This window comes from Scomber scombrus, chromosome 12, assembly GCF_963691925.1.
Source record: "Scomber scombrus chromosome 12, fScoSco1.1, whole genome shotgun sequence".
In the NCBI taxonomy this organism is placed as follows: domain Eukaryota; kingdom Metazoa; phylum Chordata; class Actinopteri; order Scombriformes; family Scombridae; genus Scomber; species Scomber scombrus.
In genome coordinates this window covers 29,478,881-29,495,481 of record NC_084981.1, presented here as the reverse complement: position 1 = coordinate 29,495,481, position 16,601 = coordinate 29,478,881, and the positions used below count along the sequence as shown (strand labels likewise).

The 16,601-nt window shown below is 40.9% G+C and overlaps 2 protein-coding genes and 1 pseudogene across 2 annotated transcripts in view; 2 read left to right on the top strand and 1 right to left on the bottom strand.

The window, feature by feature from the left end:
- Window positions 1–16,601, bottom strand: part of LOC133991890 (uncharacterized) — a 527,851-nt gene that overhangs the window by 390,977 nt on the left and 120,273 nt on the right. The gene's annotated exons all lie outside the window — the stretch shown is intronic.
- The window catches only part of LOC133991866 (NACHT, LRR and PYD domains-containing protein 14-like), a 721,507-nt gene that overhangs the window by 686,164 nt on the left and 18,742 nt on the right, over window positions 1–16,601 (top strand). The gene's annotated exons all lie outside the window — the stretch shown is intronic.
- The window catches only part of LOC133991874 (protein NLRC3-like), a 29,645-nt pseudogene continuing 13,624 nt past the window's right edge, over window positions 581–16,601 (top strand).

Sequence of the window (16,601 nt, the reverse complement as noted above, 5' to 3'; positions counted from 1 at the left end):
GACTGTTATCCCTGTGTTTGTATTTGAGACTGTCACAGAGATTTGGTTGAACTGTATGTCATTTTATACTTAATGCACACTAGTGAAGTGGAGAGCAGTGTCCTGTGTTTACATCCTTCTTCTCTCACTATTTTGCCTGTTTTATGGGCGCGATAAGAACGGTTCAGCTCGGAGCAAAGAGACGCCACATCAGTCCAAACGTCCACTGAAGAGCTGCTGTCCTCCAGGATCACCTGCTTCAAAACCCCTGAGAGGACAGAGACACACAGAAAGGTCAGAGGTCACCTCAGGTCAGGTCTTATCTTAGTTTAGTTTGTTTCTTCCTCTCGTCTTTATGATCACATTCAGGATCCATACTTCCTGTCCTGAGAAGACCTGATGTGTAAAACCATTAAAATATTGTAATTTTGGTGATTACAGGTGGTCACTGAATACATTATTAATATTAGAAATTCAAAATCACCAAAGGAGAGACGAGTTCCCACAACACACGGACACACGCACACACACACACACACACACACACACACACACACACACACACACACACACACACACACACACACACACTCACACTCACATGACTTCCAGTAAAGAAAAGGGAACAAACAGGCAGGAACAGGCTTTTGAAAGTATTCAGTCAGACGCCATTTCACAGTCAGTAGAGCAGAAGGAGGAAAACAGCAAGTCTGAGGCAGGTGAGTGTTAATATCAGGACTGTAAATAATGATTACTGTCATTATTGATCAATATGATGATTATTTATCACATTAATTGTTTAGTTGATTAAAGTGTGTCAGAACAATATGAAATGATGAGTTTGAGTTGTTGAAACGTTGTTTCCTGTTGTTGTTTTCCTGGTTTGTGCGTCCTCACAGCGATGTAACGTGACTCACTGCTGCCTCTAAATAGAGAGAAGTCACAGTTAAGAAGCACACACATGTTTATCTGAAGTCTGTTTGTTGGATTTAAACCAGAGTCAAAGTTTCTCTTTGTGATGACTAGAAAACACACATGGTTGTAGTTAAAGTCATGTAAACTAATAAGAAGGACTGGGTTTATTATACTGTGTATGTGTGTGTGTCTCCAGTGTTACTGGTTTACCTCTCAGACTCCAGAAGATGAAGAAAGAGGAGGAAGAGGAGGACGGAGCAGAGTCTGTAATATCCAGCTGTCTGTCTATGAAGAGTGACCAGTCTAAAGATCCTCCTCTAGTCTTCAGTAATGAACCTGGACCCTCAGACACAAAGTAAGAGACTGTTTCTACTGTAAACTGACCTGAAGATGATTCAGTTTAATATCATTTGATAATCTACATTACGACAATATTTGTTTTATAATTCTGTAAATTTGTAAAAATTCTGTCTCTAATATTTAGTTCTTTGAGCATTGACTGCATTATTTCTTTGTTTATATCTTTCATTTAGTAGAAAGAGTGTTTGATTGATGTTCTGAAATATTTATTAGTTGTTTGAACCAATATTTAATACAGGTTAAGTTACAGAGGTCAGATTGTTTAGTTTTGGGTCCCCGAGCAGAAAAAGCTCAGTGGTCTTTGGTTTTAGTTTAACACACAGCATGACCAACAGGTTTTGGTTGGATGACCTAAGTGACCACTCAGTGGTGTAAGGGCTTAGTAGCCTGTAAATGTAGGCAGCCAAATATCTAGATATCGATATGATATACGATATAACTATAATTTCACACTTGTTTGAAATTTAAGGTGTAGCAACCGTGAAAATTAAGCATTCTTAGACAAAACAGCATAATAATAATAACACTCATTTTGCACTCATCATAAAGTTAGGGTATGGCCACTTGAGAAACACTTGGGGGGCATGTACATTTTTTAAGTCAAATGCATCGTTCTGGTGTACTGAGAGCAACATTAATATTATATCTATAAAAATAAATGTCCTTTAAGTCCTTATTGGACTTATTAAACCAAACATATCTTTTTATACATTGTGTTTTTTTCAAATAACTAAACTAACTCTAGATGACTTAGAAGTGGTTCAGGATCAGAGTTGATTTATTTTACAGATGGAAATAAAGAAGATCTCTCATTAAGCTAGCACGCCAGCGTTTCAGATTCAGAGGTTTGAGGCTGAGCTGCAGGGTTGAGTGCAGGTGTGTGGGGAAGTTTATTAGTGATGTTGAACATAACCGCTGTGAAACTATCAGAAAATAACGTTTTATTAATCTGATTTACCGACTTTCTGACTGTCAGCGCTCCCTCTCTTCATTCACTCTCTAACTCGCTCCACCACAGCTAACACAACAGCGTCCTGTAGCCGCTTACTGACGGAGCAACTGTGTCCTCCATTCAGTGTCCGGACCTTTATACAGAACAGTGGAATAAAGTAGTAGTATTCCTGCAGCAGAACAGAGAGGAGGAATAAAGTAGTAGTATTCCTGCATTGAAGAGAGAGGAGGAATAAAGTAGTAGTATTCCTGCAGCAGAACAGAGAGGAGGAATAAAGTAGTAGTATTCCTGCATTGAACAGCAGCAAGACGAGAAATGACAGCAAACTCCAGCAGAGGCTAACGTTAGCTGCTAATCTCTCCTCTCTCTCAGTGGGGCGGAGCTAAACCCGCCCTGCAGCAGACACAGACATACAGGTGGAGAGTTGTCACAACTTCACTCACTCATTTAACTATTTAATCAGCATGAAAGAAGATAGCGTCTCGTCATATATCCCTTATATGTCTACTAGGACAGCACGATTATGGCCAAAATGATAATCACGATTATTTTGATCAATATTGAGATCCCGATTAATATCATGATTATTCATTGATTTTAATGACAAAAAATATATTTATTGTCATAAATGTAAATGCTTTCACATCCACATTGCTCCTCATGCTCCTTAATGTGCAAATCTCTACATTAAAATAAATTGGTAATAATGAGATCCAATCTCCCGGAATCTGGAGTAAACGAGCAAGCAAGAGCACGCTAGAGAGTAACTGCGTGTGTGTATGTGTGTGTGACTATCAATGCAGCGGGTGTGAGAGCACAGCGTCCTGATAGATCTGTGTTGCTTCTTATTAAACAAATCGCATCACGTGGTTGAATAAGTTAGTTGAGTTGCTTTTTGGCGCTGACACAACTCACCAGCACTCTTTGCCTTAAAACCAAAAATATTTTCAAACAAAGAATGATGATCCACTTCGAGGGACAAGCTTCTCACCCGCTGCTGATTCACATGTTACTCTTTCAGACTTCATTCAAGAAACTTCAGGCTGCGCGGTGCAGGGAGCAGATCTGATTGGCTCATGCAGGCACACGATCAGACAGTGTAGTGGAAAAAAGCTTTGATGCAGAGTGCTTTATGGACAGAGGACGCATTTTCAATATTGCTCGATCACATTAATTTGATCGTGGGAAGCCAAAATCGAGATTGCGATTAAAATCCGCTTAATTGTGCAGCCTTAATGTCCACATTTGATATAATCCATATTGTCGCTTTTTGCGATATTAATATCTTGCACGTATCTAGATATAGATACGATAACGATATATTGTTCAGCCCTAACTATATCTTAACATGTTTCTGTTCAAAGACACTAAATATGGGAGGAGGTCATGTAAATGTATAGAAACAACCTGCTGCAGCTGATTTATCACTGCAGACTGACCACTGCAGCAGAGGAAACTGAGTCTGACATTTAACGTTTGGGAAAAGTCAAATGTGTCAAACTGTTGTATCACACTCACACAGAGGGAGAGAGACTATAGCAGAAACAGAGAGAGAGAAACACTACTGAAAAGATGCATTATGAAGATATTTAGCAGAGTTCTCTGTTCAGCAGCACAACACAAAAGAGCAGCAGTCTGTTATTTTTCACTAGTGGACTTTTCTGTTTGGCTCAGTTTCCTCCTGCTTATTTTTCCTGACTTTTAATGGCTCAGAGTAGCTTAAAGGAGCCTGTGGAGTTTTCTTGTTAACAGACTAAAGTCATGTTCACATTGACTTACTTACAAAAACACATTGTGTGTCTCCTAGTGGTCTAACTAATGTGTTGAATCCACTTCCCTCCTCATCAAACATTTATTTTAAATCCTACATTGTTTACATCCATGTTTACTAGCTTGCAGTCTTCTTCTTCTTCTCTGCCTTTGCTGGCACATTGTTGTCCCTGTCTAATTACTGTTGAACTCTTGTAATCTTACTATATATTATTTTATTTCACATTGAATGTGTTGAATCTCAGAGCCTGAAGAACAGAAACTGTGTAAGTGTGTAAATACTGACAGTCTGGACTGTTTATGTGGGGAAAGAGCTGCATGCAGCTTGTGAGCTGTTGGTTGGCCTCCACTAATGTCATGTGACATAAAGAATGTGTTCATGTCCACAGAGAGAGGAAGAGGAGGGCTGTTTCTGTGGACAAGCAGCTGTCCTGCTGTTCTTTGTGTCAGGACGTCCTGAAGGATCCAGTCTCTACCAGCTGTGGACACTGGTTCTGCAGACAGTGCATCACCTCATACTGGGACCAGTCTGCTTCATCAGGAGACTCCTCCTGTCCACAGTGTGCAGAAAGATCCAGAACCAGACCTGGACTGCAGACAGACAGTCAGACCAGCACTGTACAAAGTAAGACTGAAGATCTGTCTGCTGATGTCATCATCTCTGAAAACAGGACAGGAATCTACCTCCTCTATCCTACTGAACATTAACAGTCACACTGATTTCTGTTTCATTCTACCTTTTTTCTTCTCTTTCAGCAGAAAGTGGTCTTCAGGAGGTTTTAGATGAACATCAGATCAGTCTGAGCAGCACATGTGAATGTGTGACTCAAGGAACTGATGAAGCAGGAAGTGAAATCCTCCTCATCAGCATCTTCACTGAGGTCCACATCACAGAGGGACAGAGTGAAGAGGTTAATACCCAACATGAGGTGAGGCAGCTTGAAACAGCTTCCAAGATGAAGACCCTCCATGACGCTCCAATCAAGTGTCAGGACATCTTTAAAGTCTTACCTGACCAACAGAAACACATCAGAGTGGTTCTGATGAACGGCGTCGCTGGCGTTGGAAAAACCTTCTCAGTGCTGAAGTTTACTCTGGACTGGGCACAGCGCTCCAACAACCAACATATCAGTCTGCTGATTCTGTTCTCGTTCAGGGCGCTGAACTTGATCAAAGATGAGCAGTACAGTCTGCTCATGCTGATCCGTGTTTTCTATCCAACATTACAGAAGCTCACAGCAGAGAAGCTCGCTGTCTGTAAAGTTCTGTTCATCTTTGACGGCCTGGATGAAAGCAGACTTTCACTGGATTTCAACAACAGTGAGGTCGTGTCTGATGTCACACAGAAGTCATCAGTCAGCGTGCTGGTGACGAACCTCATCGAGGGAAAGCTGCTTCCCTCGGCTCTCATCTGGATAACTTCTCGACCTGCAGCAGCCAATCAGATCCCTCTTTCATGTGTTAGCAGGGTAACAGAAGTACGAGGCTTCACTGACGACCAGAAGGAGGAGTACTTCAGGAGGAGATTCAGTGATGAAGAGCAGTCCAGCACAATCATCTCACACATCAAGACATCCAGGAGCCTCCACATCATGTGTCACATCCCAGTCTTCTGCTGGATCACTGCTACAGTTCTGGACCACATGTTGACTACAGACCAGAGAGGAGAGCTGCCCAAGACCCTGACTGACATGTACTCACACTTCCTGCTGGTTCAGACAAAGAGGAAGAAGAACAAGTATGATGAGGGACATGAGACGAGTCCACAGGAGCTGACGGAGGCTGACAGGAACCTTCTTCTGAAGCTGGGGAGGCTGGCGTTTGAACAACTGGAGAAAGGAAACATCATGTTCTACCAAGAAGACCTGGAGCAGTGTGGTCTTGATGTCACAGAGGCCTCGGTGTTATCAGGAGTTTGTACAGAGATCTTCAAAAGAGAGAGTGTGATCTTCCAGAAAACAGTCTACAGCTTTGTTCATCTGAGCATTCAGGAGTTTCTGGCTGCAGTCTACATGTACCACTGTTACACCAGCAGGAACACAAAGGTACTAAAGGACTTCCTGGAAGAACCAAAACTAAAGTCTGTCCTCAAGAAAGCTTCAGCTCATTTCAGAAACAATCCACCTGACAGCTTCCTGAAGGGAGCCATGGAGAAATCTCTCAGAAGTAAAAATGGCCACCTGGACCTGTTTGTCCGCTTCCTTCATGGCCTCTCTCTGGAGTCCAACCAGAGTCTCTTAGGAGGCCTGCTGGGTCACACAGACAACAGTCCAGAAACCATCCAGAGAGTCATCATCAACCTGAAGGAGATGAACAGTGGTGATATTTCTCCTGACAGAAGCATCAACATCTTCCACTGTCTGATGGAGATGAACGACCGCTCAGTACCTCAGGAGATCAAAAAGTTCCTGAAGTCAGAGAACAGATCAGAGAAGAAACTGTCTGTGATCCACTGCTCAGCTGTGGCCTACATGCTGCAGATGTCAGAGGAGGTTCTGGATGAGTTTGACCTGAAAAAGTACAACACATCAGAGGAAGGACGACTGAGACTGATCCCAGCTGTGAGGAACTGCAGAAAGGCTCGGTAAGTCCAGATGTGATTAACATTATAAATCAGTGTAGATTAGTAGTTTAGTTTTTCAAATATAAATAATGAAAAATTCTTATTATTAAAATAGTGCTCTACTTGTTTATAGCTGAATTCATCTTTTTAGACAGTCACAAGCACTCGCACCCACACACACACACACACACACACACACACACACAGAGAAAGACATACACATATTTAAATACAACTGACTTGCCTTATGGCGCTTTTCCATGATACAGTTCTAGCACTACTCAACTTGACTCTACTCATTTTTCTTTTACGTATTCATGAAAATGCAATAAAGTCAGAATTCAGTTTTATCATCTATTGCTGTATGGTCTAAAGTGGTCTACATATGAAAGAACAACAACAGTGAAATCTGCCTTTATTGCATTTTCACAAGAATAAAGACTTTGGCCTCTGAGATAATTCAGTCCAGATTTGACCAGTCTAGGTAGGTGGTTTTCTATCTGGACCTGTTTTTAAAGGGGTCTACATATGAAAAAAGTTGTGAAATCTTCACAAATAGGTAAATGTTTTCCCTTTGTTATTATTTCCACAAATGAAACCTAATAAACTAACACGCTATTATAACAGTAACAAGTGGAAAAAAGGATTGGTCGACTCTCTGACTGCTAGTCTAACGTTAGACTCACACACCAATTGGTCAATATGATCATAACTCCATTGCTTTCACATCAGAGGACAGATGAGGTGGAGCTGTCTTAATACAAAGATAGTGAAACAGGAAGAAGCAGCAGAAGCACAAAGATGTATGATACAAACCATTTAAATCATATAAAACAATTAAACAACAGGTAAAATAAAATGATTGTGTTAAGTCCTGGCTATTTGCCCCTTTATTAAAAACTACAGAATATAAGACCAACTTTTTCTTATACATATTCTAGTACTATACTTTCTGGCAGAAGATATCATCATGACCAACTTCATTATTTCCTGGATTTTGTATCACCATAGTCCCTAAATGTATGTAAAAAATACAGGAAATGGTATTCAAATTGAAAACATTAAACCATTAAAGGAATAAAATGTCTCAGACAACAAAGATTTCAAATATTCAAAAAGATGATCTGAACCACTGATGTGAAGATCAAATGTTCATCAAAATAGTGAATGTATTAAGTAAATATAAAGTGTCCTCTTTCATGATAACATATGTTGTAATAAATGTGTCATTACAGACTTTCTGACAGTGGACTCTCAAAGACTCACTGTGAAGTTTTGGCCTCAGCTCTGAAGTCCAACTCCTCCCATATGACACATCTGGACCTGAGTAAGAACAACCTGTCTGATTCATCAGTGAAGCGTCTGTCTGCTGGACTGGAGAGTCCAAACTGTAGACTGAAGACTCTGATGTGAGTTCACTGACTGTAGCTTTGGTAGATTTTCTATATATATTCAATTCAAATCCTTCACTGAAGTTTCAAATGTTTGGTTCATAATTTTCAGGATTTGCTGAACACAAATCTGTAGAATTGAAATGTTTTCAGGAATTTAAAATCCACAGTTTTGTTGTGAGTAAAAATGACTTCCAGAGTTTAAACTAATATGAGGCTTCAGCAGTCTGAGTTCCACATATCAAGTAAGTATGTTTGTGTTTCTTCAGTGTTTCCTTGCTGAGCTGCAGTGGAGGGATCCAAACTCAAAGAGGGAATTTAGTTCTAAATATTCTGAAACTTTGAGTCACACAAATCAAGTGTGAGTCTACCAGACTGTCAAAGCCTCATATTAGCTTCAACTGAACTTATTACACACACACACACACACACACACACACACACACACACACACACACACACACACACACTTTATTATTATTTAAATGTAATTTGGCATCGTTGGCATCATTTCAGAGGACTGGAACTCCCCGCCTGTAACAGACTGGGAAATTTTCAAGCAAGCAGCCACATACACCAACCACACAGACATTGAGGAGTACACAGACACTGTTACCTCTTACATCAGTAAGTGCATGGATGATGTGACCCACACTAAGACCATCATCACTCGGGCTAACCAGAAGCCATGGCTGACAGGGGATGTCCATCGGCTGCTGAGGGCCAGAGACAACGCCTTCAGAGCCGGGGATGAAACTGGCCTGAGAACAGTGAGAGCCAAACTGTCCCGTGGCATCAGGAAAGCAAAACAGGACTACACAAAAAAGATAACCAGCCACTTCAAAGACAGCAGAGACACGCGGATCCTGTGGCAGGGCATTCAGAACATCACGGACTACAAGCCCGAGCCACAGATCTGCGACGACAACATCTCTCTGCTCAACAACCTCAACAGTTTCTTTACACGGTTTGAAGCAACAAATAACACAAGCCCACAAAAAATTCCACCTCCCCCCACCCTAGACCCCTTTCAGTTTGCATACCGAGCCAAACGTTCCACAGAGGATGCAATCTGCTCTGCTCTCCACCCAGCCCTCACCCACCTGGACACAACAAACTCATATGTGAGAATGCTGTTCATAGACTTCAGTTCAGCATTCAACAGCATAATCCCACAACAACTCATCTGTAAACTGGACCAGCTCGGGCTCAACACCTCCCTTTGCAACTGGCTGCTGGACTTCCTCAGTGAAAGGCCACAAGCAGTACGAGTCGGCAACAACACCTCGAGCAGCATCACACAAAGCACAGGGGCCCCCCAAGGCTGTGTGCTCAGTCCCCTGCTCTTCACCCTGCTGACTCATGACTGCACACCAACATACAGCACCAATCACATGGTGAAGTTTGCGGATGATACAACTCTGATGGGTCTCATCACCAAGAACAATGAGACCCACTACAGGAAGGAAATCAACCTTCTGACCACGTGGTGCAAAGACAACAACCTCCTGCTGAATGTCAGCAAAACCAAAGAGATTGTTGTTGACTTCCGTAGAGGCCACATGGAACACCCACCACTGACCATCGATGGTGCTGCTGTGGAGAGAGTGAGCAGCCCCAAATTCCTGGGGGTGCACATCAGTGAGGACCTCTCCTGGACCACCAAGACTGCTTCACTGGTGAAGAAAGCCCAGCGGCGCCTCTACTTCCTCCGCAAACTGAAGCGAGCAAAAGCTCCCCCACCCATCATGTGCACATTCTAACGGGGTACCATTGAAAGCATCCTGACCAACTGTATCACTGTGTGGGGCGGAAGCTGCACTGAATACAGCAGGAAAGCATTGCAACGCATAGTGAACACAGCTGGTAAGATCATTGGTGCCCCATTCCCTTCCGAGCAAGACACATACATCACCCACCTCACCCGCAAAGCTACTTCGATTGTGAGTGATGCCAGCCACCCCGAACACAGTCTGTTCAGCCTCCTGCCTTCTGAGAGAAGGTATAGGAGCCCCCGTTCCCGCTCCACCAGACTCACAAACAGCTTCATCCACCAAGCTGTCAGGAAGCTAAATTCTCTCCCCTCTCTCCCCTCAGCCACACCCACCAGGCCGTCAGAAATCTGAACCCCCCCCCCCTGCACTATTATTATTATTACCATCACTACATACCATACAGACTGAAATTGCTGCTATTCACTGACTGTTCTTTTTTTGCAATGTTACTGTAACAACTTAACTTATACAGTAATTTATGCAGCTACTTTCTACACACACACACATATATATAGTAGTTTTTATATATTTATTTTAGTATATTTTATATTTTATTGTTTATGTTTTTTGCACTTCAAATTTTTACTTTTTAGTATTAGGAAATGTCCATGTCTTATCTGTTGTGCCTGTGCACTTTATCTGTTTTCACCGTGGGATAGTGAGAAACGTCTTCTCGATTCTTTTGTATGTCTAGTACATGTGATTGAATTGACAATAAAGCTGACTTTGACTTTGACTTTGAAAATTATCGACTAAAATAGAGCACAAAACAATGATTTGCATTTAAATCATTAAAAGGACATACAGTGCAAATGAAGTAGAGAATAGTCATCTAATCATCAAAGTGATTCAGTAATGTCAGTTATACAACAATATGTAAAGTTTGCTAACATGAACCAACATTAGCCTCCGTAAACTACTGGTCATAGAGACTAAACCCCTGAGTGTGTTGAACCGAGCAATGGAGCCTTTTATTTCTCATGAATCTTTTTATTTTAAAGAGGGAAGTGGTGTTACATGGTGTTGTTCTGAAGTCTTTCTGATATTCTGTTGGTCACAGAAAGAAACTCTCAGCTGTTTTCTCTCTTGTTGGTGTAGAGAAGAGTAGTAGCAGGAAATGCACAAAGGTCTGATCAATATATAAGAGCAGAATGGCAGAATTCAGTCTGTTTAAAGAGATCTGATACACATTAAAGCTCAATGTTATATTTTTTTAATGCTGATACCCTGATAACATCTTTCTGATGACATTATCTTGAAAATAATTCAACCTTATTGGTTTGTTCATTGTGTTTGTGCTGAATCAGTTTTTCAGATTCTCAGAAAATGAAGTCGACAATTAAACGTCTAAATATTTAATGAGATTCATATTTAATGATGTACAGGTGTAATATTGTCAGGTCATTAGTTTCATTAGTGTTTGTGAACAGTCAGTAAATGTAGCTGCTTATGGATGTGAACCTGACAGCAGCAGGTAGCAAAGAGAGATGATCTTTCTCAACTGGAACTGTTCACTGAGTTGAACTGAGTCTAAATATCCTGCAGTCACATTAAACATAGTGGACAGTAAAAGTGGTTTTCTAATCAAGATGTCCTCATGTTAACTTTGTGGAGACAGACATGGGATCAGATCACACAGACACACTGTGCACATTATGGAAGCCTCAATGTAACTCCATGTTCTCTCCTTCATCTGCAAGATTAAAGCAAAACAAAGATTAAAAGTCTGCAGGTATGAGAGAGAGTGATGAGAATGATTGTTTCATTCAAGCACAGTGAGACAGCATCAGCTGAACTGGGAGTGTTCTGGTAGCTTACTGGTCTGTGCTTTGATTCTGGTGGTGGACCTTTGTTGCATGTCATTCTCTGTCTCTCTCTCCTCTTGTTTCCTGTTTATCTCTCAACTGTCCATTAAAGGAATAAAATGCCTCAGAAAACAAAGATGATCTGAACCACTGATGTGAAGATCAAATGTTCATCAAAATAGTGAATGTCAAACAGTTTGATCAGCAAATGTATGAAGTAAATATAAAGTGTCCTCTTTCATGATAACATATGTTGTAATATATGTGTCATTACAGACTTTCTGACTGTGAACTCTCAGAGACTCACTGTGAAGTTTTGGCCTCAGCTCTGAAGTCCAACCCTCATCTGACACATCTGGACCTTAGTAAAAACAACCTGTCTGATTCAGCAGTAAAGCGTCTGTCTGCTGGACTGGAGAGTCCAAACTGTAGACTGAAGACTCTGATGTGAGTTCACTGACTGTAGCTTTGGTAGATTTTTTTATATATTCAATTCTAATCCTTCAGTGAAATTTCAAATGTTTGGTTCATAATTTTCAGGATTTGCTGAACACAAATCTGTAGAATGTAAATGTTTTCAGGAATTTAAAATCCACAGTCTTGTTGTGAGTAAAAATGACTTCCAGAGTTGAAACTAATATGAGGCTTCAGCAGTCTGAGTTCCACATATCAAGTAAGTATGTTTGTGTTTCTTCAGTGTTTCCTTGCTGAGCTGCAGTGGAGGGATCCAAACTCAAAGAGGGAATTTAGTTCTAAATATTCTGAAACTTTGAGTCACACAAATCTAGTGTGAGTCTACCAGACTGTCAAAGCCTCATATTAGCTTCAACTGGACTTATTACACACACACAGACAAACACACACACACGCGTGCGTGCGCTCACACACACGCACAAAGACGCGCGTGCGCACACACACACGCACGTACACATACACACATACACACACTTAATTATTATTTAAATGTAATTAAATAGAGTATGTTACTGTAACAGTGGTTTAGTAGCACAAGGCAGGCAACTTTATTTACGTAGAGAATTTCATACCCAGGGTCAACTCAATGTGTTTTACATAAAAACAAACATTTGACAGTAAGAATTGGAAGCATAAAAAAATACAATAAAAAAGATAAAAACCCAATTATCATAAAAATTGGAAACATTAAAACATACAATTAAAAAAAGAACCCAGTTATAATAAAAATAAAACACAGTACAGAAAAATAGAAAGAAATTAACAAAAATAAAATGCTCAACTAAAATAGAGCACAAAACAATGATTTGCATTTAAATCATTAAAAGGACATACAGTGCAAATGAAGTAGAGAATAGTCATCTAATCATCAAAGTGATTCAGTAATGTCAGTTATACAACAATATGTAAAGTTTGCTAACATGAACCAACATTAGCCTCCGTAAACTACTGGTCATAGAGACTAAACCCCTGAGTGTGTTGAACCGAGCAATGGAGCCTTTTATTTTTCATCAATTCATCTTTTTATTTTAAAGAGGGAAGTGGTGTTACATGGTGTTGTTCTGAAGTCTTTCTGATATTCTGTTGGTCACAGAAAGAAACTCTCAGCTGTTTTCTCTCTTGTTGGTGTAGAGAAGAGTAGTAGCAGGAAATGCACAGAGGTCTGATCAATATATAAGAGCGGAATGGAAGAATTCAGCCTGTTTAAAGAGATCTGATACACATTAAAGCTCAATGTTATATTTTTAATGCTGATTTGATGCTGTTGGCTTACTGGTCTGTGCTTTGACTCTGGTGGTGGACTTTTGTTGCATGTCATTCTCTCTCTCTCTTTCTCCTCTTGTTTCCTGTTTATCTCTCAACTGTCCATTAAAAGAATAAAATGCCTCAGAAAACAAAGATGATCTGAACCACTGATGTGAAGAACAAATGTTCATCAAAATAGTCAATGTCACATTTTTTGATCATCAAATCCATGAAGTAAATTTAAAGTGTCCTCTTTCATGATAACATATGTTGTAATATATGTGTCATTACAGACTTTCTAACTGTGGACTCTCAAAGACTCACTGTGAAGTTTTGGCCTCAGCTCTGAAGTCCAACCCTCATCTGACACATCTGGACCTGAATAACAACGAACTGTCTGATTCATCAGTGAAGCGTCTGTCTGCTGGACTAGAGAGTCCAAACTGTAGACTGGAGACTCTGAGGTCAGTTCACTGACTGTAGCTTTGGTAGATTTTTTACTATTTATTAAATTCAAATTCTTCAGTGAAGTTTCAAATGTTTGGTTCATAATTTTCAGGATTTGCTGAACACAAATCTGTAGAATGTAAATGTTTTCAGGAATTTAAAATCCACAGTCTTGTTATGAGTAAAAATGACTTCCAGAGTTTAAACTAATGAGGCTTCAGCAGTCTGAGTTCCACATACAGTGGGGAGAACAAGTATTTGATACACTGCCGATTTTGCAGGCTTTCCCAGTTACAAAGCATGAAGAAGTGTGTAATTTTTATCATAGGTACTCTTCAACTATGAGAGACGGAATCTAAAACAAAAATCCAGGAAATCATATTGTATGGTTTTTAAGTAATTAATTTGCATTTTATTGCATGACGTAAGTATTTGATACATCAGAAAAAACAGAACTTAATATTTGGTACAGAAACCTTTGTTTGCAATTACAGAGATCAGACGTTTCCTGTAGTTCTTGACCAGGTTTGAACACACTGCAGCAGGGATTTTGGCCCACTCCTCCATACAAATCTTCTCCAGATCCTTCAGGTTCCGGGGCTGTCGCTGGGCAATACGGACTTTCAGCTCCCTCCAAAGATTTTCTATTGGGTTCAGGTCTGGAGACTGGCTAGGACCTTCTTACGGAGCCACTCCTTAGTTGCCCTGGCTGTGTGTTTCAGGTCGTTGTCATGCTGGAAGATCCAGCCACGACCCATCTTCAATGCCCTTACTGAGGGAAGGAGGTTGTTGGCCAAGATCTCGCGATACATGGCCCCATCCATCCTCCCCTCAATACGGTGCAGTCGTCCTGTCCCCTTTGCAGAAAAGTATCCCCAAAGAATGATGTTTCCACCTCCATGCTTCACGGTTGGGATGGTGTTCTTGGGGTTGTACTTATCCTTCTTCTACCTCCAAACACGGCGAGTGGAGTTTAGACCAAAAAGCTGGTCATTGGCCAGATGGTCATTGGCTAAATTTAGGGGCCTAGACATGCGCTGGCTTGAGCAGGGGGACCTTGCATGCGCTGCAGGATTTTAATCCATGACGGCGTAGTGTGTTACTAAGGGTTTTCTTTGAGACTGTGGTCCCAGCTCTCTTCAGGTCATTGACCAGGTCCTGCCGTGTAGTTCTGGGCTGATCCCTCGCCTTCCTCATGATAATTGATGCCCCACGAGGTGAGATCTTGCATGGAGCCCCAGACCGAGGGAGATTGACCGTCATCTTGAACTTCTTCCATTTTCTAATAATTGCTCCAACAGTTGTTGCCTTCTCACCAAGCTGCTTGCCTATTGTCCTGTAACCCATCCCAGCCTTGTGCAGGTCTACAATTTTATCCCTGATGTCCTTACACAGCTCTCTGGTCTTGGCCATTGTGGAGAGGTTGGAGTCTGTTTGATTGAGTGTGTGGACAGGTGTCTTTTATACAGGTAACGAGTTCAAACAGGTGCAGTTAATACAGGTTATGAGTGGAGAACAGGAGGGCTTCTTAAAGAAAAACTAACAGGTCTGTGACAGCCGGAGTTCTTACTGGTTGGTAGGTGATCAAATACTTATGTCATGCAATAAAATGCAAATTACTTATTTAAAAATCATACAATGTTATTTTCTGGATTTTTGTTTTAGATTCCGTCTCTCACAGTTGAAGTGTACCTATGATAAACATTACAGTCCTGTACATGCTTTGTAAGTGGGAAAACCTGCAAAATCGGCAGTTTATCAAATACTTGTTCTCCCCATTGTATCAAGTAAGTATGTTTGTGTTTCTTCAGTGTTTCCTTGCTGAGCTGCAGTGGAGGGATCCAAACTCAAAGAGGGAATTTAGTTCTAAATATTCTGAAACTTTGAGTCACACAAATCAAGTGTGAGTCTACCAGACTGTCAAAGCCTCATATTAGCTTCAACTGGACTTATTACACACACACACACACACACACAAACACACACACACACACACACACGCGCGTTTGGAGTTTACATTTTCTAAACTTCAACATTTAAATCTTCTTCAGCTCTGAACAGATTATGAAACATACAAACAACAAATATTTCAAACATGAACTTTGTTTTCTAAACTGACCTCATTTATTCTTTATTCAGATTGCAGCGCTGCAGTTTGTCAGAGATCAGCTGTGTCTATCTGGCCTCAGCTCTGATGTCCAACCCCTCCCATCTGAGAGAGCTGGATCTGTGGCGAAACTACCTGAAGGATTCAGACGTGAAGCTGCTGTCTGATCTTCAGAGGAGTCCAGACTGCAGACTGGAGAATCTGAGGTCAGTAGAGAGTTGGAGTCAGTCTGTGCTGGTTTCAGCAGTTTAGTATTAAACACAGTCAGTATCAAAGCAAAGATCCAGTATTTCCTGGTGAACCTCCAACCTTCTCAGTGCTGCTTACCTCAGTGAAGTTGTGAGAGGAGAATGGTGACAGGCTTCAGGATTGGACAGAAAGACAGAGAGAGAGAGAAAACAGTCAGCCAATCAGATGAGCCAGAAGCTTGTTGCGATCATGTGTTTGAATTGATGTGAAGATGACTGTTGTTGTTGTGTTGATGTCTGCAGGAAATAAAGCTGGATTACAGCTGACAGTCTTACAAGATGTATAGAGACAGTGGTCCTCATCATCAAACTGTCACACCATCAAATCTGATCTCAAAGTGTTTGTTCTCTCATTTCAACACTAAACTATTGATCAGTTCATCTTTGTCAGAGCTCTAAGATCAGCCTGACTGCAGCCTGCAAATCACTGGCTCTGATTTCACACAAGCATCATTACGTTTAGTAACCATGTGGTCTTTATACAGACCAGAACCTCTGCTGAAGTCCAGGAATCACAGCAGCTGTTTAGCTGAGAGCTCTGACTGATTGTCATGTGATGATTTAACAGCA